Source organism: Nelumbo nucifera, chromosome 3 (assembly GCF_055504915.1).
Source record: "Nelumbo nucifera cultivar China Antique chromosome 3, China Antique-T2T, whole genome shotgun sequence".
Lineage (NCBI taxonomy): Eukaryota > Viridiplantae > Streptophyta > Magnoliopsida > Proteales > Nelumbonaceae > Nelumbo > Nelumbo nucifera.
Window position 1 is genome coordinate 89,176,783 of NC_142651.1, and position 21,665 is coordinate 89,198,447.

Consider the following 21,665-nt stretch of genomic DNA (forward strand, 5'->3'; position numbering starts at 1 on the left):
TATGGAAACTGCTATATCTTTGTAAGAGTTTTATTATCCTTGGTAGCTCATTCAGATTCGCCCCTCTATCAGCTAGACGTGAAAAATGCCTTTTTGAATGGAGATTTACATGAAGAGGTTTACAAGTCTCTCCCACCAAGGATGTATGGCCTAGATATGCAGGGTAAGGTGTGTAAGCTAAAGAAGTCTCTCTATGGGCTCAAACAGCCACCTAGAGCTTGGTTTGAGAGGTTTAGGGTTGCTCTTGTTACCATTGGTTACACACGAACATAGTCTGATCATACCCTCTTTGTGAAGAGGAAAGGTTCATAAGTGGTATACCTTATAGTCTATGTGGATGACATTGTGGTGATTGGCACCGATGTGACAGGGATTGATAACCTTAAAGCCTTCCTCAATGCAAAATTTGAGATCAAAGATCTAGGGGAATTGAGGTATTTCTTGTATATCAAAGTGGCTCGGCCTAAAGATGGCATTTTCATATCCCAATGCAAGTATGTGCTAGACTTGCAAACTTAAACAAGCAAATTGGGAGCAAAACCGGTGGCTACCCCCATTGATACAAGTCACAAGCTTTCTGCCTCTAATAGAGGATTGTTGAAGGATAGGGGAGTGTTTCAGAGGTTGCTAGGGAAACTGCTATATCTTTGTAAGAGTTTTATTATCCTTGGTAGCTCATTTTGATTCGCCCCTCTATCAACTAGACGTGAAAAATGCCTTCTTGAATGGAGATTTACATGAGGAGGTTTATAAGTCTCTCCCACTAGGGATGTATGGCCTAGATATGCAGGGTAAGGTGTGTAAGTTGAAGAAGTCTCTCTATGGGCTCAAACAACCGCCTAGAGCTTGGTTTGAGAGGTTCAGGGTTGCTCTTGTTACCTTTGGTTACACACGAACATAGTTTGATCATACCCTCTTTGTGAAGAGGAAAGGTTCATAAGTGGTATACCTTATAGTCTATGGATGACATTGTGGTGATTGGCACCGATGTGACAGGGATTGATAACCTTAAATCCTTCCTCAATGTAGAGTTTGAGATCAAAGATTTAGGGGAATTGAGGTATTTCTTGCATATCAAAGTGGCTCAGTGTAGAGATGGAATTTTCATATCCCAACGCAAGTATGTGCTAGGTTTGCTCACTTAAACAAGTAAATTGGGAGCAAAACCGGTGGCTACCCCCATTGATACAAGTCACAATCTTTCTACCTCTAATAGAGGATTGTTGAAGGATAGGGGAGTGTTTCAGAGGTTGCTAGGGAATCTGCTATATCTATGTATGACTCGCCCTGACATTGCATATATTGTTAGTAGCATTAGCCAGTTCATACATGCCCCTAGAGATGCACATATGGTAGCAGCAGGGAGGATTTTTTTGTCACTTGAAGAGCACTCTAGGGAAAGGTATTCTTTTTGCTAAGCATGGCCCCATGAAACTGAAAGCCTATACAGATGCTGACTGGGTTGGTAACATAAATGATAGGAGGTCAACTTTGGGGTATTGTAGTATGGTTGTAGGTAATATTGTTTCTTGGGGGAGCAAGAAGCAATCGGTGGTTGCTTGATTTTCAGCTAAGGCAGAGTACATAGCTATGGCCCATGGAGTTTTGAGTTGCTATGGCTACAACCCTTCACGGAGGAATTGGGTGTTGAGTATGACAAGCCATTGATGTTGTATTGTGACAATCAGGCCACCATTAACATTGCTCACAATCCTGTACAACATGACAGAACGAAGCATATTGAGGTTGATAGGCATTTGATCAGTGTAAGAGTGGCTTCAGGAGAAGTTTGTCAACCTTTCATTGCATCTGAGAAACAGTTAGCCGATGTTCTTACCAAATGAGTCTCCAATGCGAAGCTGCAACGTTTTGTTCATAATCTTGGGCCTAGAATGGACAAGTTAGATGTTAGACCCACTAAGTGTGTCTATTTTGGCTATTCTAGGACTCAAAAAGGGTATAAGTGTTATAATCCTCGTTCTCGGCGTTCTTTTGTGTGTTCTGATGTTACATTTTTTGAGTTTGTTCCTTTCTTTTCTAGGTTGGATACTTCTCTGTTGCCATCACCCCCTCTACCAGTTCCCGTTGAGCATCCCGTTCCTCTTGTTCCAGTTGTGACCCAGTCTTTGCCTCTAGTGCAGCTACCTGAGAGAGGACCACCTATCCGACAAGTGTATACACATCATCAGGCACTGGCTCCTCCCGCAGCTTCGTTACCGTCGACAAATCCGGCATTTGATCCCACCCCAGCCCCAACCCCAAATTCTGACCTCGATCTTCCTATTGCTTTACAGAAAGGTAAACGCAATTGCACTCTCCACCCCATTTCCAATTATGTTTCTATATCTCACCTTTTGACTTTCCATAGATAGTTTGTTTCTATGTTATCCTCTGTCTTTGTTCCCAAGGATGTCCAGGAATCCCTCACTTCTCCAAGGTGGTGCCAAGCAATGGAAGAACTCTTGGCCCTGACTTGTACTCATACATGGGACCTCACCACTCTTCTGCCTGGTAAGCATGTTGTCAGTTGTAAGTGGGTGTACATGGTTAAATACTTACCTGATGAGAGTGTTGAATGGTTGAAAGCTCGGTTAGTTGCCAAAGGTTATTCACAGTAGTATGGTATTGATTACACAAACACCTTCTCTCTGGTTGCCAAAATTGGGTCAGTTTGTGTTCTGATTTTTCTTGCTGCTATGTTTGATTGGCCCTTGTTTCAGCTTGACATCAAGAATGCTTTTTTACATGATGATCTTCTTGAGGAGGTGTACATGGAGCAACCACCAGGGTTTGTTGCTTAGGGGGACGGTGAGAAGGTATGTATACTTTAGAAGGCTATTTATGGACTTAAACAATCTCCTCGTACATGGTTTGGGAGATTTAGTGAAGTGGTGAAGAAGTTTGGAATGAAACAGTGTTAGGTTGACCATTCCATATTCAGCTATGAATCAAATGCTATGAAGATTCTCTTGGTGGTATATGTAGATGACATTGTTATCACAGGTAGTGACAGACCAGGAATTGACAGGTTGAAGACTTACTTGCATGATCACTTCCAAATAAAGGATCTTGGCAAATTAAGATACTTCCTATGGATAGAGGTTGCAAGGTCCAAGAATGGTATTAATCTGTGCCAGAGGAAATATGTTCTTGATCTGCTAGAAGAAACAGGGTTGTTGGGTGCCAGGCCAGCTGAAACACCTATGGAACTGAATGTTAAATTGGGTAGTGATACAAGTGAGGAGTTTGAGGATCCGGGAAGGTACAGAAGGTTGGTGGGTAAGCTTAATGACCTAACCATCACTTGACTTGATATCTCATTTGCGGTCAATGTAGCGAGTCAGTTTATGCAGAACCCTCAAATCCCACACTAGGAGGCAGTCCTAAGGATTGTGAGGTATTTGAAGGGTGCTCCAGGTCATGGTTTGTTGTATAAGAGTGGAGGAAGTCTTGACATAGGGGGATACACAGATGCTGATTGGGTCGGGTCCATATCTAACAAAAGGCCCACTATAGGGTATTGCACTTTTCTTGGTGGGGACTTAGTGACATGGAAGAGTAAGAAGTAGACAGTGGTAGCAAAAAGCAGTGCAGAGGCTGAATATAGGGCTATGGCACACACAACATGCAAACTAGTGTGGTTGAAGCATCTACTAGAGGAGATGGGATACTCGATTGACACTCCTATGAAGCTATACTATGATAATCAAGTTGCAGTTCATATCTCCTCTAATCTAGTGTTTCATGAAAAGACGAAGCACATAGAAGTGGATCGCCACTTTGTACGTGAGAAGGTGCTTAGTGGAGTGATAAGTGCAGCATATGTGAACACAGGAAACCAATGGGCAGATCTGTTTACCAAAGGGTTGAATCGGGGAAGAGTGGGCTACATATGTAACAAGTTGGGACTATATGACATATACTCACCGGCTTGAGGGGGAGTGTTAGAGCCGGTTGTACAAGTGTAGTATAGTCCTTTTGTGTTTAGTTATATATCTATTGTTCAGCTGATGTGGCTCTCAATTAAGTTAGGACACAATGGTAATTCTTGTATATCTTGGAAGAGTATAAATAAAAGAAGGGCCGACTAGAGGGATTTGAATTTTTCTCTCTAGTTCGGTCATGACCTTTTCTCCTTCTTCTCCTTCTCTCTCTCTCTTCTCCTCCTCTTTCTTTTGATCTAAACTTATACGAACATCTAATCTGAGTTTTATCAATGACAAAAGAAAGCTAATACTAAACAGGCCCATAAGTAAAAGGCCCATTAACTAACAGAACAAAACATAAAAAATTTAAAGCATAATTGTGGGCTATGGGCCATTTGGCCCATCTTCATGACAATCACAAAACAGAGAAAGGGGACTGACCTTCAAGGATAGACATGGGCATGCAGTTAATAAGAAAGCAGGGTGTAAGTACAGCATCACCCCAGAAAGGGTTTGGAGACATTCATCTGATGTAAGAGGGACCGAGTAGTTTCCAAAAAGTGACGGTTCTTTCTTCCAGCCACCCCATTTTGTTGAGGGGTGTAGGTACATGAGGTTTGATGGATAATGCCATGTTGTTCCAAATATTCTTGAAAGGGTGTGGAAAATACTCGCAGCCATTATCAGAACAAAGAATTTTAATATGTACACCGAATTGATTGCAAATTTCAGCATAAAATTTCTAGAAGATAGAAAACAATTCACTATTTTCTTTTATAAGGTAAAGCCATGTCATCCTTGAATAATCATCAACAAAAATTACAAAGTACTTGTAACCATTATAAGACACTACTCTGTTTGGACCCTAGATGTCCGAATGGACTAAAGAAAAAGGACTCGATGTATGACTATCAACTCTAGGACTAAAGGAGACACAATGATGTTTCCCAAACTGACACGACTCACAATTTAAATTAGAAAGACAACTCAACGACGGAACAAGTTATTGATGAGCTTTAAGAGACGAATAACCAAGTCTACAGTGCCACTGATGAGGGGAGAGAGATGATTGAAGAAATGTTGTCAAACCACCTCCATCAAGATAATATAGTCCACCAGCTTCATGCCCTCCACCAATCTTCATACCCGTCTTGAGATCCTAAAACACACAAGAGGAGAGGAAGGGTAAAAAGTTGTTGAGCAATTAAGAGACTTAATCAATTTACTAGCAGACATCAGGTTAAAGGGAAACTTGGGAACATATAAAACTGAGGAGAGGGATAATGAGTCTGTGTCAACATTACCAACACCACACGTATGGCTGATGTAGAGACATTGGCAAGAGTAACAGATTGGGAAGTGGAAGACAGAGAAATGGATGAAAACACACCTGGAGTTCTGGTCATATGATCGGAAGCTCCAGAATTTATAATCCAATGAGAAGGTGTGGATGCCAGACAAGCCGTATCTGTGTGTGCAAGGGTAGCCATGTTTTGTTGAGATGTACCCTGAATGAACCGCTCATACTCATCCCTTGAAACACTCACCATCTCCTTTCTAGAAGCATCTGTAGATGTAGTGGGGATCTGATCAGTAACTTGAGATTCTTGTCTTGAGCTACCACCATTTACAGCTGCATGATTTGCCCAGGTTGAAGGTGGGCCTTGTAAATCATAGCAAAAGTTGATAGTATGCCCCTCCATACCACAATGAGTACACCTTCTCTGAGTATTACCAAGTCCCCTACCACGGGCTCCCCCTGAGTCTCGTCCACCAACACGACCATGACCACGATTACGCATGCCACCACCACCACGACCATACATGGGTACACCACCGCTACCACGGCCATGCTGACCTCCTCTACAACCACGACTTCTCCCTCTCGTAACTGCAAATGCAGACCTATCTGACATAGTGGAAGCCTCTGCGGGTCCAACTAAAATCCTCCAAAGACGAGCAAACACTTCATCAAGAGAGGGAAGAACAGATCCACCTAGTATCTGTGCCCTTACGGGTTCATACTTAGACTTCAGCCCTACTAAAAATCTGGTCACATCCAGCCGCTCTCTCTGTTGTTGCTGAATTTTGACATCAGGTGTAAGAGGATGATAAACATTCAACTTATTTCATAAATTTCTCATATTGGCATAATAGTCCTCAAGACTCTGATTCCCTTGTTGCAGATTGAAGTACTCTTGGTACAGTTGGTGAACCCTAGTAGTGTTATCTTGTCCAGAATATAGTTTCCTTGCATGATCCCAGACTTCCTTGGCTGTATCTAAAAACATGAAGTTCACACTAATTTTGGACTCCATGCTGTTCCATAACCAAGTCATAATTTGAGCATCCTCTTGCTCCCATTCATCATATCCCGGAGAATCAATTGGGGGTTTATCTTCCCTCACATGTTTCACTTTCTTTTTGGCTTTCAGAAAAACTTTAACAGACTTAGCCCAAGGGACATAATTCTCACCATTCAGTTTTATAGAGGTCATCTACACATTGAGATAATCAGAAGGCACCATCACACTTGATTTGTATTCACTGTCGTCTCCCATGACTGCACAAGAAAACAATGGGAAGCTGTACCACTAAATTGTTACTCTACTGCCCTTATAAATCACCACACTCCACACGAATGACTGAACACCACTAGGGTTCCTAGTACCAGGTTTCAGCAACAGCACTCACAACTATTCACCACTGTTTCAGCAACAATATTCACAACTGTTCACCACTTTTAGCAACAGCACTACTGTTGCCATCTACTGTCAGCACTAGAAACCCTCACAACACACCTCACGAATAGGATATCCAGTTCTGCAACATATAAAAGAAACTTGCTACATACCAGAACTTAGTTCGAAGATCATGTACCTGTCAAGTAGAGGGTACCAAGTCTGCACCGTCACATCACAAAACCAGCCCTCTTCGAATTGCGAGTAGAGGGTTTTCTACCAACCACACAAAACCACAACAACTGCACTCATTGGAGGCATGGAAACCCCTAGAAGGAGAAAACGACCAGTCCTTTTCTTTCTTTCTGGAAAACTCTCTAGGTATCAATGAGAATTCTGCAAAACCATAGAAAGGAATGTGCAAAACAGAGAGAAAAGGAGACAACTGATCTGAACTGATTATCGTGGATCTGATACCATGATAAAACTCGGATTAGATGTTTATATAAGTTCAGATCAGAAGAAAGAGAAGGAGAAGGAGAAAAGGTCACAGCTGAACTAGAGAGAAAAATTCAAATCCCTCTAGTCGGCCTTTCTTTTATTTATACTCTTCTAAGGCTCTCACTTTTCTTCTCAAGCTATTTTCAGCAAAAAATAAGTGTGAGAAGAGCACAACATGTCTCATGAGTTTCAATATAACCAATCTGCCATCATTTATGGCTTTGTGAAGAAGAGATGAGAAGGCCTGGTAGCAATAATATAAAGGAATGTGAATAATGATTCCCCTTGATGAAGGCCTTGAAAAGGTTTAATTTACCTCTTTTGGGAGACATTAAGAGAGATAGAGAATTTTCAATAGTTGATAAGCATTGTTGTACCAAGTTGAGCTAGTAAGCTATGAAAGCCATGTTGTTTATGATTTTTAGTAGGAAAGGTCATTCAAGGAAATCATATGCCTTGTTTAAATCAAGCTGCATGGCCATGTGGAAAGCCTTGCTATTACAATGTGTCCTTAAAGAAATGGAAGGCCTCATGGACCATTGCTACATTATCCTAGATTAGTCAGGCCTAGATAAAAGCACTTTGTGATGCATTAATTGAACTTGGCTTAAGGAGTTTCATTTTATTTACATGGCATTTTGAGAAAACCTAGTATACAACATCTGTGAAACTTATAGGCCTATACTGGCCAAGAACACAAGGATCTTGAACCATTGGCATAGGACAATGGTGGTGGCATTGTCCTATAGGCCCAATAATAGACTAGAACTGTTAGTAAAATTGGCCTGGAAAACAATCTAGGCCCAAAACTTTAGAGGGCCTTATTGAGAAGGCAATGAACCTAATTTCTTCTTCTAAGGAGTATCGAATAGGGCTTGTTAATCATCTTAGAGGCCATAAGGAAGATGATTGATGTCATAGTTGACTTCATGGGCCATGGGACTCCCTTTCCTAGGAAGTAAACAATTCTACAAAAAAACTAATATCTTTTGTCTCAACATCCTTGCCCTCCTTTAGCCATGCTCCATCTGGCTATTTCAAGCAATAGATTTTGTTTTAATGTCTTCACTAGAGCATCATCTGGTCAAAGAATGTGGTGTTCTAATCACTGTGTTTTAACCATTGAATTCAGGATTATTGCCACTAGAAGACCTCTTCTCTATGCAACTCTTCGTCGAAAGCACTTTGCAACTATCTTTCCTGGTAGAACATGCCCCCTCAAACAACGTCTTAATGGATTTCAGCCAGCTGTGATTTGAGGTTAGTTATCGTGATGTTACCAAATTGCTCCTAGTTCCGTCAGTTGATGTCTTTCCTGGTGTCAGTTCCAGTCGAAGAAAAGAAGAGACAAGAGAGACACACGAAAATGGATGGGTGTGTACAATGCTTACACACCTAGAAAAATGACACATATATATATATATATATATATATATATATATTAATGTCAGAATGTACAGTTCTATCCTTACAAGAGTAAAATATGTACAATAATGTACAAAGAGATATACAAAAGAGCTAAATAAAAGAAAGTAAAATTACAAAGTTGATTCTTAGGTAAGAGCATCAGTTTGTCTGCAAGAAAACTGTGTCAAGTGCGTGTCATATCCTTAGTGAAGAGATCAGCCAGCTGAAGATTGGAGGACACATGAGGTAGTGTGATGTGACCAGTAGTGAGAAGATCTCGAATGAAATGTTAGTTCACCTCTATATGCTTAATATGTTCATGGAAACTGGATTTGAGGCAATTTTGATCATACTCGTGTTGTCAACAAATAAAGGAATGGGAGCAAAGTGATCAATGGTCAAATCATGAAGAAGGGATTTAAGCCAGACAAGCTCACTGCAAACAGAGGACATGGCACAGTATTCGGCTTCAGTAGATGATTTGGAGACTGTTTGTTGCTTCTTGCACTTCCAAGAGGAGGGAATCACCTAAGAAAACACACCAGCCAGTGGTGGACCATTTGGTGTCAAGGTAACCAACCCAATCAGCATCAGCATAAGCAGTCAACTGAGGAGATGAGGAAGATGAGAAGAAAAGTTCATGAGATAATGTGCCTCTAACATATCTGATAATTCGAAGAACAACAGAGAAATGAGGTTGTCGAGGAGCTAATACAAACTGGCTAACTATCTATATAGCATATGATATGTCTAGCCAAGTCATAGTAAGGTAAATAAGGCTTCCAACAAGTTGACGATATAATGTAGCATCAGGAAGGAGTTGTCCATCATCCTTATTGAGTTTTAGGTTGAGTTCCAATGGGGTATCAACTTTCTTTGAGTTAGAGAAATTGGCCATCTTAATCAAGTCACTATCATATTTGTGTTGATTAACAAAATATCCTCGAGCACTTCTAGTGATCTCAAGACCAAGAAAGTAGGTCACAAGACCAAGATCTTTCATTTTGAAGGATTGACTAAGAAGTTGCTTCAACTGAGTGATCCCTTCCAAGTCATCACCAGTAATAAGTATATCATCAACATACACTAATAGAAGAGTTGAGGATGGCAAAGAATAAAGAGGGAATAATCTGAGGCACCCTATTGAAATCGTGCTTCAATAATAACCCCAATGAACTTCTCAAACTAGGCCCGTGGGGCTTGTTTAAGCCCATACAAGGACTTCTTTAGTTTGCAAACTAGAGTAGAATCATCACAAGGCTTCATATATACTGTCTCATGGAGATGCCCATGAAGAAAGGCATTCTTGACATCCATCTGATGAACAATCCGTTGTTTAATAGCAGTGATAGCAAGAATAAGCCGAATAATAGTTATCTTAGCCACCGGCACAAACGTATCCTCATAGTCAATGCCATGTTCCTATTTGTACCCTTGAGCAAAAGGCGAGCTTTATATCTATCCAAGCTCCCATCAGAATTCAGTTTGTCTGAGTACACCCAACGACTGCCAATAATGGAGGCATCTAGTGGAGGAGAAACAAGCTCCCAAGTATCATCTTCCAATAGGTCCTGAATTTCCAAATCCATTGCAGCTTTCCAATGCCCAATTGCTGCAGCTTGTTGGTAAGACTTGGGCATATCTATGGAAGACAAAGTAGCAGAAAGGGAACTATGGATAGCAGAATATCCATAGCAGTCAGGAGGACGAATAACTCTAGAAGAGTGTCGTAAAGGAGTGGGAGTAGGAGGTGAAGGATCCCTTATATGAGGAGTAGATGCAGATGGTACAGGGTCTGAGGATGTCAGAGGAACAGGCATCAGGGTCAATGAAGGAGGAGGCATAGGCATTGGTGTAGCTGGATAGTTCCTATGATAGACTTGAAGAGGCAAGACTAAATCACCTACAGGAGTAAAGTTATTTAGAATAGAGAAAAATGGTGTAGGTAATTTAACAACATATTCAGAAAAGGACAAATTCTCAAGAAAGATAACATTTCAAGATATACAGAGACGACGAACTTTTGATTGAGTAGTAAGCTTAGTGCGCTCATGGGGAGGAATATGTACAAGGCAAATGCAACGAAAAACATGAAGTGTAGAGTAGTTTGGAGAACGATGAAAAAAACAATAGAAAGGTAATTTATTACCAAGAACTGAAGATGGTTAATGAGATACACAGCAGTGTTAGCCGCTCCACCCAAAAGGTAACAGGATCATGGGAGTCAAGCAGAAGGGATCTCACCATACTCAAGATGTGTCAATTCTTGCATTCAGTAACTCCATTTTGTTGAGGAGTTCCTGGACAAGATCTTTGGGATAGAATACCATGTTTCTTTAAATAGGTCTGGAATTCTCCCTTTTCCCCATCAAAATATTCTCCCCCTGAGTTAGAATGTAGAATACGAATGGTGGCATTGTGTTGGGGCATTATCATGGTGTGAAAGTTTTGAAAGGAGGGAAGTACTTCTGATTTCTTCCGAAGGAAATAAATCCAAGTATATCTAGTGTAATCATCAATAAATAAAACAAAGTATTTGTATCCAAGTCTAGATATAACAGGAGATGACCAAACACCACTATGTATTACTTGGAAGGAACAGTAACATGCACAGATGAAGATGGAAATGGTAAAATATGACTTTTACTAAGACCACAAGTTATGCAAGATTTATCAATATTCTTAGAAACAGAATTAATAGTAGGTAAACAACTAGAAGAAAATAAATCATCCAATTTCTTAGCATGTGTGTGGCCTAAATGTCTATTCCATAAATGCCACACATTATTACAACGAGAATGTAAAACATCACTAGTAGTAGAAAGAAAACAAGAAGCCGAGGATGAAGGTTTCTTCTCGAACTCAAGAGCAAACAAAAACAGCCTCCCAAGTCTACTCCCCTTCCCCTTCACCTTCCTAGTGTGTTGATCTTGTATAAAACAACCATCAAGAGAAAATAGAACCAAGTTACCATCATCCACAAGTTGACCCAAATAAATAGTGTTGGTAGTTAACTGAGGAATAAAGAAGGTTTTTGGGATATGAAAGGAAGATGATTGAGAGGTAGAAAGAAATAAATCATCACAACCAGCAATTTTTAATGACTCACCACTAGCAATAATAATCTGGTCTAGAAGAGTAGGGTTTAGGAGTCTGACCAAAGAAGGCCCCAATCATATGATTTGAGGCTCTAGAATCTATAATCCACATATGGCTAGGACAGGAGCAAGTGGTAGCAGACTTACCAAACAAACTGATAGCAGAGAAGGTGGATGAAATAGCTGAAGACACAAGTTGTATCTTATCCTCAGCCAGAGTACCAGAAGGCTCCCCCTTTGAGTCTAAGTTGGAGGAGATAGTAATATCAGATGAAGGCTCTGTAACTGTCTGAAGTGCCTTGTATTGACCCTTCTTGGGAGGTTGGGTGTGGCATTCAGTAGTGATGTGACCTGTTGTTTGCAGTAGGTACAAAAATCTCTTTTCTTACAGTGAGAGGCCACATGTCCAAACTCCTTACACTCACAGCACTGCATCATGGAAAAGTCCTTTTTGCCCTTTGGCTTGGTGGCTAGAAAAACTGTAGCATGTCCATGTTCTTTCTTGCTGTCAAGGGAGGACTCTGTGTATAGTCTAGTCTCCTCCCTTAATAGTTCACCCAATATGGTGTCCAAGTCAGGCACATTTTCCCTGCTGAGTATGCTGGATCTTATCAACTCATAGTCGGGTATAAGATGCACAGGAAAATGCATAATCTTCCTTTGATCGAAATGCCTTTTCATAGTTGTCACACAATAATCAGTCGTTGCGGCCCCAATATGAACAAGTTCATATTCTGTCCAAAGATTAACAAAACCAGCATAATATTCCAGTACTCTTCTCTCCCCCTGGGTGTATGAGAATATGTCCATTTCAATCTGATATTGTCTGGACATATTTGACTACTGATACACCTTCTCAAGGTAGTCATACATCTCCTTAGCAGTTTTCAGGCCCCTCATAAGAATAGCTACATCGACAGTGAATGAACTTAATATCCAGGAAACTATTTGGGCATTACTAATTTTCCATTGTTTCAGACCTTTAGCATCTATAGCATCAGGATTGGTTGTAGTACCATCCAGATAGCCCCACATACCCTTCCCTTCAACAAAAAATTGGAAATGGAATTTCTAGAGAGCATAGTTTGTTCCATCGAATTTCACAAATATGATGTCACCCCTTTCTGATCCCATATTCAGTCAAGAAACCAAAGAAAGACTATAGAAAAGTTGATAGAAATCACCAGAAGTCAAGAGGAATACCTTAAGGAGGAGATAATAATCACCGGGAATCACTAAGACCCTTAGAGAAAGAAAATGAAGTCTGAAACCTCAGCAAAAAAACAACAGTCCAAAAAAGGAAACTGTAAGTAGCAGCCGCCCAAGGAAGAGGATCAAAACTTCACCAAATCAAGAGATATTTGTACAGCAGATAGATCTGATCTAGGAGACACCAGATCTGAAGTTTAGCCCTCATCTGAGATCTCCCAAGAGATATCTAATGAAATCTCTCCTGTAGAGTTCGAACTCTATCTTTATAGCAGGTAGGGTTGATCAAAAACAGCCCTATACACTCCACCGGTTGAAAGGTTCAGTAGATCTCAGTGAAGAAATGAGATTTCTACCCACAGAAAGTGACAAAGAAGCAAGAATAAGATCAGGGAGCAACCTGCTCCGATACCATGTCAGTTCTAGTCGAAGAAGAGAAGAGACAAGAGAGACACACGAAAATGGATGGGTGTGTACAGTGCTCACACACCCAAAAAAAAGAGTAAAATATGTACAGTGATGTACAAAGAGATATATAAAAGAGCCAAATAAAAGAAAGTAAAATTACAAAGTTACCCCTCATCCTCTCTACACCTGCAATGCCCTATCTTTTTGTGCATTCGGCCAATAGGTCAAATAATATCTGGTAAAGTGGCTTTCCAAGATTTTTTAATAATTTCCCAACTCTCAGGGTGCGAAATCCACATTGACTCTGTTGAAGATTAATTAGTTTTATGATGTTTTTCTGAGTAGATGTTTTATGTTAGTCATTAGATAGGAGGTGGGGACCATAGTAGTTATGTGAGTCCAAATTTTATTATGTTTTTTGAGTGTTATATATGATGTTTTATGATTTGCCGCCCTATAAGGGCATAGTTGTCTTTGTACTGTTCTATTATTTTAGTATAAATAATAAGTGAAGGGGGCGGCCAGATTATTGCTCTCTTTTCTTTCAACTTCTCTTCTTCTCTGTAGAGAACACTGATGTGGGCCCCACTGCAGTGGTCCCCACTGTGTTCGTAGGATAGCATGTGTAGTTACTTGTTTCAGTTATAGTAGTGTCAGTTTGAGTCAGTTTGTTAATTCAGTTGTTATTTATTTCAGCTTTTATTTACTTTATTTATTATGTAAGTACTAAGGGCAGATATGTCCTTTCCATTGTGTACTAAACATAACCTATAAATAATAAGAAAGTGGCGGCGGCAGATCTGTTAGAATCTGTTCCTCCTTTCAACCACTTGTGTTCTCCTGTTTCTCTTCTAATCTCTCTTCTTTCTCTCACTTTTCTTCTATTTTGTAAACCTAAAACCTATTAGGATTCAAGACTGATTATAGTCTTGATCTTCTACTTGGATGTTTTGAGTGGGGCTGTTTTGAGTGGGGCTGTTCCTTTACCTATTCCACTGGATGATGAAGGCTGTAGTGGTGAGGGTGGTTAGAGGGAGCCGAAGTTGAGAGTCTATCACAGGCGATGCAGGCAGGTTGATCCTAGTCATCGGCAGTCCTGGCCAGCTCCAGTTCCTTCTGCGGCTCCAGATCCAGAGCCTACTAAGATACCTCTCACTGTTGCCACTTCCTCTCTTGTGGATGACCTTGATCTCCCTATTGCCATTCGCAAAGGGAAACGACATTGCACCACTTCTACAGCTCACAGCATCTCACAGTTCTTATCCTATGATCGTCTGTCTCCATCTTACCGGTCCTATCTCACTTCCATTGCCAATGTCCCTATTCCAAGAACAGTGCAAGAAGCCTTATCAGTTCCAGAATGGAAAGATGCAATGCAAGTCGAAATGGATGCCCTGTTGAAGAATAATACTTGGGCACTGGTTGACCCACCAAAAGGAAAGAAATCGGTGGGATGCAGATGGGTGTTCACTATGAAGCATAATGCTGATGGCTCTATTGAAAGGTACAAAGCCCGGCTGGTTGCAAAGAGGTTCACTCAGACTTATGGTATAGACTACTTGGAGACCTTTGCCCCAGTAGCCAAGATGACCACCATCCGAGTTTTGTTATCCCTTGCAGCAAATCATTCTTGGCCCCTGTTACAGATGGATGTTAAAAATGCCTTTCTGAATGGAGACTTACAGGAAGAGGTTTATAAGCAGTTGCCTCTTGGATTCTATGATACAGAGACAGGTAAGAAGGTTTGCCGACTAAACAAGGCATTGTATGGTTTGAAGCAGTCACCTAGAGCCTGGTTTGATAGGTTCATATTAGTCCTTGGAAAGTTTGGTTATGTACAGGCCCAGTCAGATCATACACTATTCATCAAGAGGGTGGAGTCCTCTTTGACACTACTTGCAGTATATGTTGATGATATTGTGGTGACAGGAAATGACAATCATGAGATTGAGTCCCTCAAACAGCTCCATCAAGAGTTTGAGGTGAAAGATCTTGGTGCACTATGGTACTTTTTGGGTATTGAGGTTGCTAGATCCAAGCAGGGGATTTTTACCTCTCAGAGAAAATATGTTCTAGATCTGTTGGCGAAAACTGGAAAGTTGGGGGTTAAGCCGGTTGATACACCCATCGAACAAAATCACAAGATTAGTGCAGAGGGCGGGGAGCCTCTTGAAGACAAAGTTATGTTCCAACGGTTGGTTGGAAAGCTCCTATATCTCTGCCTCACTCGGCCAGATATCAGCTATGCAGTTAGTGTTGTTAGCCAGTACATGCACTCCCCTAGAACTTCTCATCTTCTTGCGGCAGAGAGAATATTAACATACTTGAAGAGATGCCTGGGTAGAGGTATACTGCTCAAGAACAATAATCACATGAGGGTGGAAGTCTATACAGATGCCGATTGGGCTGGGAGTGTTGATGACAGAAGGTCTACCTCTGGATATTGTGCCCTTGTGGGAGGTAACCTTGTCTCTTGGAGGAGTAAGAAGCAAAGTGTTGTTTCCCGCTCCAGTGCTGAAGCGGAACACAGGTCAATGGCTAATGGAGTAGCTGAAATCTTATGGCTGAGGTCACTACTTGAAGAGTTGGGTATTGACTATGAAAAGCCCTTAGTGCTGTATTGTGATAATCAGCCAGCTATTAATATAGCCCACAACCCAGTGCAGCATGACAGAACTAAACATATCGAAGTTGATCGACATTTTGTGCGAGAAAGGGTCACATCACAAGAAGTGTGTCTTCCGTACATCACATCTAATATGCAGCTCGCGGATATCCTCACCAAGGTTGTACCAAGGAAGAAGTTAGAGACAGACCTATCCAAGTTGGGAATGATAGATATCTACTCCCAACTTGAGGGGGAGTCTAGAGAACACTGATGTGGGCCCCACTGTAGTGGTCCCCACTGTGTTCGTAGGACAGCATGTGTAGTTATTTCTTTCAGTTATAGTAGTGTCAGTTTGAGTCAATTTGTTAATTTAGTTGTTATTTATTTCAGCTTTTATTTACTTTATTTATTATGTAAGTACTAAGGGCAGATGTGTCCTTTCCATTGTGTACTAAACATAACCTATAAATAATAAGAAAGTGGCGGCGGCAGATCTGTTAGAATCTGTTCCTCCTTTCAACCACTTGTGTTCTCCTGTTTCTCTTCTAATCTCTCTTCTTTCTCTCACTTTTCTTCTATTTTGTAAACCTAAAACCTATTAGGATTCAAGACTGATTACAGTCTTGATCTTCTACTTTCTCCTTCTCTCTTCCTTCTCTCTTCAAGAAACTACTTTCTTTCATATTTTTTAATTCAGCAAATTTCTACTTGGTATCAGAGCATCGGCTAAGGTTTCTTGAAGCATTCTCATGCAGCCCTAGATCAGCCGACTGCATGAAGTAGTAAAGGGCTGATCGATCTGCTATAGATTGCCCAATTCTTGGAGTTTTTGGTGGGATCTAGACATCAAGAAGGTGATCTATTGTTCAGCATCAAAATCAGGAAGAACTAGAGTACGGGGAAGAGTCCCAAAAAAGTTGGACTCTTTGTTTTTTATCTGATCCTGATCTACTGTTTCTGAAATTTTCTAGGCCTCCTGGAGTGATCAATTCATTTTTCTCTCTATTGGGAGGCATGGGGAGGAGAGAGATTTCCCTCTAGCTAGGGTTTTCTTCTTCCGGAAGGGTTGGTTTCTGTGTGTGTGGTATTAAATTATTGTTTAAAGGTCTCCAATCTATTTTTTTCTTACTGTTGAACTGTTTGAAGTAAAATGGAGAGTTGGAATACCGAGATGAAATCTACCGGTACTGTGGGACTGGGTGTTGGAGGTAGTAGTGATATTTTTGTGTTTGGGATCATTACTACAGTAAAACTTGATGGTACAAATTATTTGGAGTGGGCACAATCAGTTAAGATGGCTATTGGTGCCCGTGGAAAATTAGGGTATCTCACTAGGGAGGAGAAGAAACCTGATACAAACTCTTCTCGATGGGTGCAAGAGAATTACATGGTAATGTCTTGGCTGTGTAATTCTATGTTACCTCATATTGCAAAAAATTTCTTATGGGCTAATATTGCTAAGGAGATTTGGGATGGAGTGACTGAAACCTACTCTCAGAAGCAAAATGAAGCCAGAGCCTATTAGTTAAGAAATCAGGTGATAAGTATGAAGTAGGGAGAAAAACCTCTTGCTGTGTATTTCTCCATGCTGAAAACCCTATGGCAGGAAATAGATCACTTAGAAACTATGGTATGGGAAAGTGTAAATGGTGCGGCAACTTATCACAAACTGGTAGAGAGGAATAGGGTTTTTGAGTTCTTGGCAGGGATGAACCCTGAATTTGACATTGCTAGGCAGCATATTCTTTCTAGGGAGGGTGTGACACTCTCTCAAGCCTATGCTTTTGTTTCTAGAGAGGAAAGTAGGAGGAATGTAATGCTGAGATAGCTTGGGATTGACCAGTCGGCTATGGTTAGTACAACAAACCCTAAGTCGAATGGAGACAGGGGGAGTAGTGAGACTAGAAGGGAAGATAAGAAGGACTTGGTGTGTGATTATTGCAAGAAGCCTAAGCATACTAGGGACACTTGTTGGAAGCTTCATCCAAATCTTATGCCTACTCGGATAAGAAACAAGAAGGGAAATGCAAATGTAGCCATTACAGGAGACTCTTCAGCCCCTCTCTCCCAAACTGATTGGGAATCCATTGCAGTAGTAGCAGTGAGAACAGAATTGGAGAGGTTTGGACAGCTTATGAGTAAGAAAGATTCACCCAGTTCTAGCCTTCCAGATGGACAGCAGAATGCAGGAGCAAACTACACCACTTCCTTTGCACATACAGTTAGTTCATATGCAACGGCGAATCTTGCATCCACTTCAGGTTGGGAGGGACCTCCCTAGATTATAGACTCAGGAGCATCTGAGCATATGACTAATGCCGCTACCATTTTTAGCTCCTATTAGTTGTGCTCTGGTAGAGACAGAATCTCTACAGTAGATGATTTACATATGCCCATTGCTGGGAAGGGGACAGTTAGAGTGACCAATGATATAACTCTGTCCTCTGTTTTACATGTCCCTAGACTTCATACCAACCTACTGTATGTTAGTTCTTTGACAAAAAATTTGAATTGTTCTGTGACCTTTCTTCCTGCTAATTCTATTTTGCAAGATCTGGAGTCAAAGAAAATGATTGGGAGTGGTCGTAAGGTGAATGAAGTCTACCTTTTAGATGAGATTCCGAGACATCAGGGCCATCATTTTAGTAGCAGCAGTAGTAGTGGGTCAGAGTCAGTAAACCAGATTATGCTTTGGCACAATCGCTTGGGACATCTTTCTTTTAATTCTTTGAAATGTCTTTTCCCAAAGTTGTTTGAGTCTGTTCAATTACCTACTTTGGGGTGTGAGAGTTGTCAGTTAGGAAAGCATTGTAGATAGTCTTTTAAACCAAGTAATAAAAGAAGTACTTCTGCTTTTAATATTGTTCACACTGATGTATGGGGGCCATATCAAATCCCTTCCATGGGAGGATCCCGTTACTTTCTCTTGTTTGTGGATGATTATACACGATATTCTTGGATAATATTTGATGAGATCACGTGATGAGGTTCCTAACTTAGTACGACAATTCCACCAGATGGTTTTCACACAATTTAGAGTGAGAACTAAGGTTTTTAGATCAGATAATGCCAGAGAGTACTTTGAGAAGGACCTAACCACGTATCTCTTAGAACATGGTGTAGTTCATTAGAGCAGTTGTGCATATATACCGCAACAGAATGGAGTTGCTGAGAGGAAAAATAAACACATTGTGGAGGTGGCAAGGAGTCTTATGGTGTGTGCTTCAGTTCCTGTGCAGTTCTGGGGAGATGCAGTTCTTACAGTCGTACATGTGATTAACCGTGTTCCTTTATGGACTTTGGGGTTTAAGGTGCCATTTAGCCTCATTTTTCCAGATGGAGAGATATTTCATATACCTCTTGGCCCTCATCGCAAGAAATTGGATCCTAAGGCCAAGAAATGTGTTTTTCTTGGGTATGCTCAAAACAAAAAGGGGTATTGTTGTTATGACCCAGTGTCGAGGAGCAGATTTGTCACTATGGATGTTAACTTTTTTGAATCCACATCCTTCTTCTCGAGTGGTTCTCCTCAGGGGGAGAGTTTTGGAGAGGAGAACTCACAATCTGTTCATCTTTCTGTTTCTGTGGTGCCTCCATCAGTTCAGCCACCACCTGCACCATCAGTTCAGCCAGCACCTACACCTCCAATTTCACTACCTGAGCCACTACGGGCAGCCTCACAACAATATCAGCGCTGGCAGATGATGGTTGAATCCACACATCCTCGACCCACACCACTCTCTGTCAGTCCTTCTGAAACTCCAGATTCGGTAGATATAGTTCCAAGTATTCCTCTTGAGCCTATCATGTTTCTGATGATAATGTTTATGTCCTAACACCATTTTTGCAGCTGATCCCACTGACCTTGATCTTCCCATTGCACTTCGCAAGCGGAAGAGAAAGTGTACAGCCCACTGCATTTCACACCATCTTTCCTACAGTGCCTTATCACCCTCCTACCATGCTCTTCTTTCTTCCTTGGATTCTATGTCTATACCTAGGAATGTTACTAAGACTCTCTCCAAACCTGAGTGGAAAGCAGTCATGCAAGAGGAGATGGATGCTTTGCTCAAAAACCAAACTTGGGAAATAGTTAATCTCCCCCTAGACAAGGAGACAGTTGGATGTCGACGGGTATTCACAGTGAAGTATAAGGCCAATGGCAAGATAGAGAGGTACAAGGCAAGGTTGGTAGCAAAAGGGTATACTTAGACCTATGGTGTTAATTATCTGGAAATCTTTGCACCAGTAGCTAAGATGAGTTCAATTCATATTCTTTTATCTCTAGCAGCCACCTATTCATGGCCCTTGTTCCAGCTTGATGTCAAAAATGCTTTCCTCAATGGTGACTTACAGGAGGAGGTATATATGGACATTCCAGTAGGCTTTTATGAAAATGTTGGTAAAGAAAAGGTGTGCAGACTCAGAAAATCTCTGTATGGATTGAAACAGTCACCTAGGGCTTGGTTTGACAGGTTCAAAGGGGCATTCATCCGTTTTGGATACACATAGACACAGTCTGATCACACCCTCTTTGTGAAGAGGAGAGATGTTTTGGTGTCAATTCTGATTGTGTATGTGGATGATATAGTGGTGACAGGAAATGATCTGAAGGAGATTGATGATCTCAAAAAATTATTGCAGCAAGAATTTGAGATCAAAGATCTTGGTGACCTCAAATACTTCTTAGGGATTGAAGTTGCAAGATCCAAGCATGGGATCTTTATTTCACAAAGAAAGTATGTACTTGACCTACTACGAGAGATTGGAAAGTTGGGACCAAACTAGCAGACACTCCTATTGATCCAAATCACAGAATTAATGGTGTGGATGGTGAATTGGTAAAGGATGTGGGGAGATATCAAAGAATGGTGGGCCGACTACTGTATCTATGTATGACACGATGAGATATCTCTTATGCTGTCAGTATTGTGAGTTAGTACATGCATGCACCTCGGGTTCAGCACTAGGAATCTATTGAGAGAATACTTGCATATCTGAAAAAACACCCTAGCAGAGGCATTCTTTTCTCAAATCATGAGAATCTGAAGCTAGAATCCTATACAGATGCAGACTGGGCAGGATGCTTAGATGACAGGAGGTCTACATTAGGAGTGTGTACCTTTGTAGGTGAAAACTTGATCTCCTGGAAGAGTAAGAAGCAAGCGGTTGTGGCAAGGTCAAGTGCAGAGGCTGAGTATAGATCCATGGCTCATGGTGTCTCAGAACTTCTTTGGGTTAGATCTCTTTTGAATGAGATTGGGGTGAAAGCAAAGGAACCTATGATGTTATACTGTGACAATCAGGCTGCAATCAATATTGCCCACAATCCAATTCAGCACGATAGGACAAAACACATTGAAGTTGATAGACACTTTATAAGAGAAAGGGTAACAACTGGAGAAGTTTGTTTGCCTTATGTCTCTTCAGAGTTGCAGCTGGCTGATGTTCTCACTAAAGGGGTGGCAAGGAACAAGCTTGAACATGATCTACGCAAGTTGGGAATGTGTGACATTTACTCCCAACTTGAGGGGGAGTGTTGAAGATTAATTAGTTTTATGATGTTTTTCTGAGTAGATGTTTTTTGTTAGTCGTTAGATAGGAGATGGGGACCACAGTAGTTATATGAGTCCAAATTTTATTATGTTTCATGAGTGTTATATATGCTGTTTTATGTCTTGCCGCCCTATAAGGGCATAGTTGTCTTTGTACTGTTCTATTATTTTAGTATAAATAACAAGTGAAGGGGGCGGCCAGATTATTGCTCTCTTTTCTTTCAACTTCTCTTCTTCTCTTCTTCTCCTTCTCTCTTCCTTCTCTCTTCAAG

General features: G+C 41.0%; 1 protein-coding gene across 7 annotated transcripts in view; it reads left to right on the forward strand.

Moving 5' to 3' along the window:
- Window positions 1-21,665, forward strand: part of LOC104587679 (putative LRR receptor-like serine/threonine-protein kinase At1g56140) — a 138,654-nt gene that overhangs the window by 97,579 nt on the left and 19,410 nt on the right. The window lies entirely within an intron of this gene.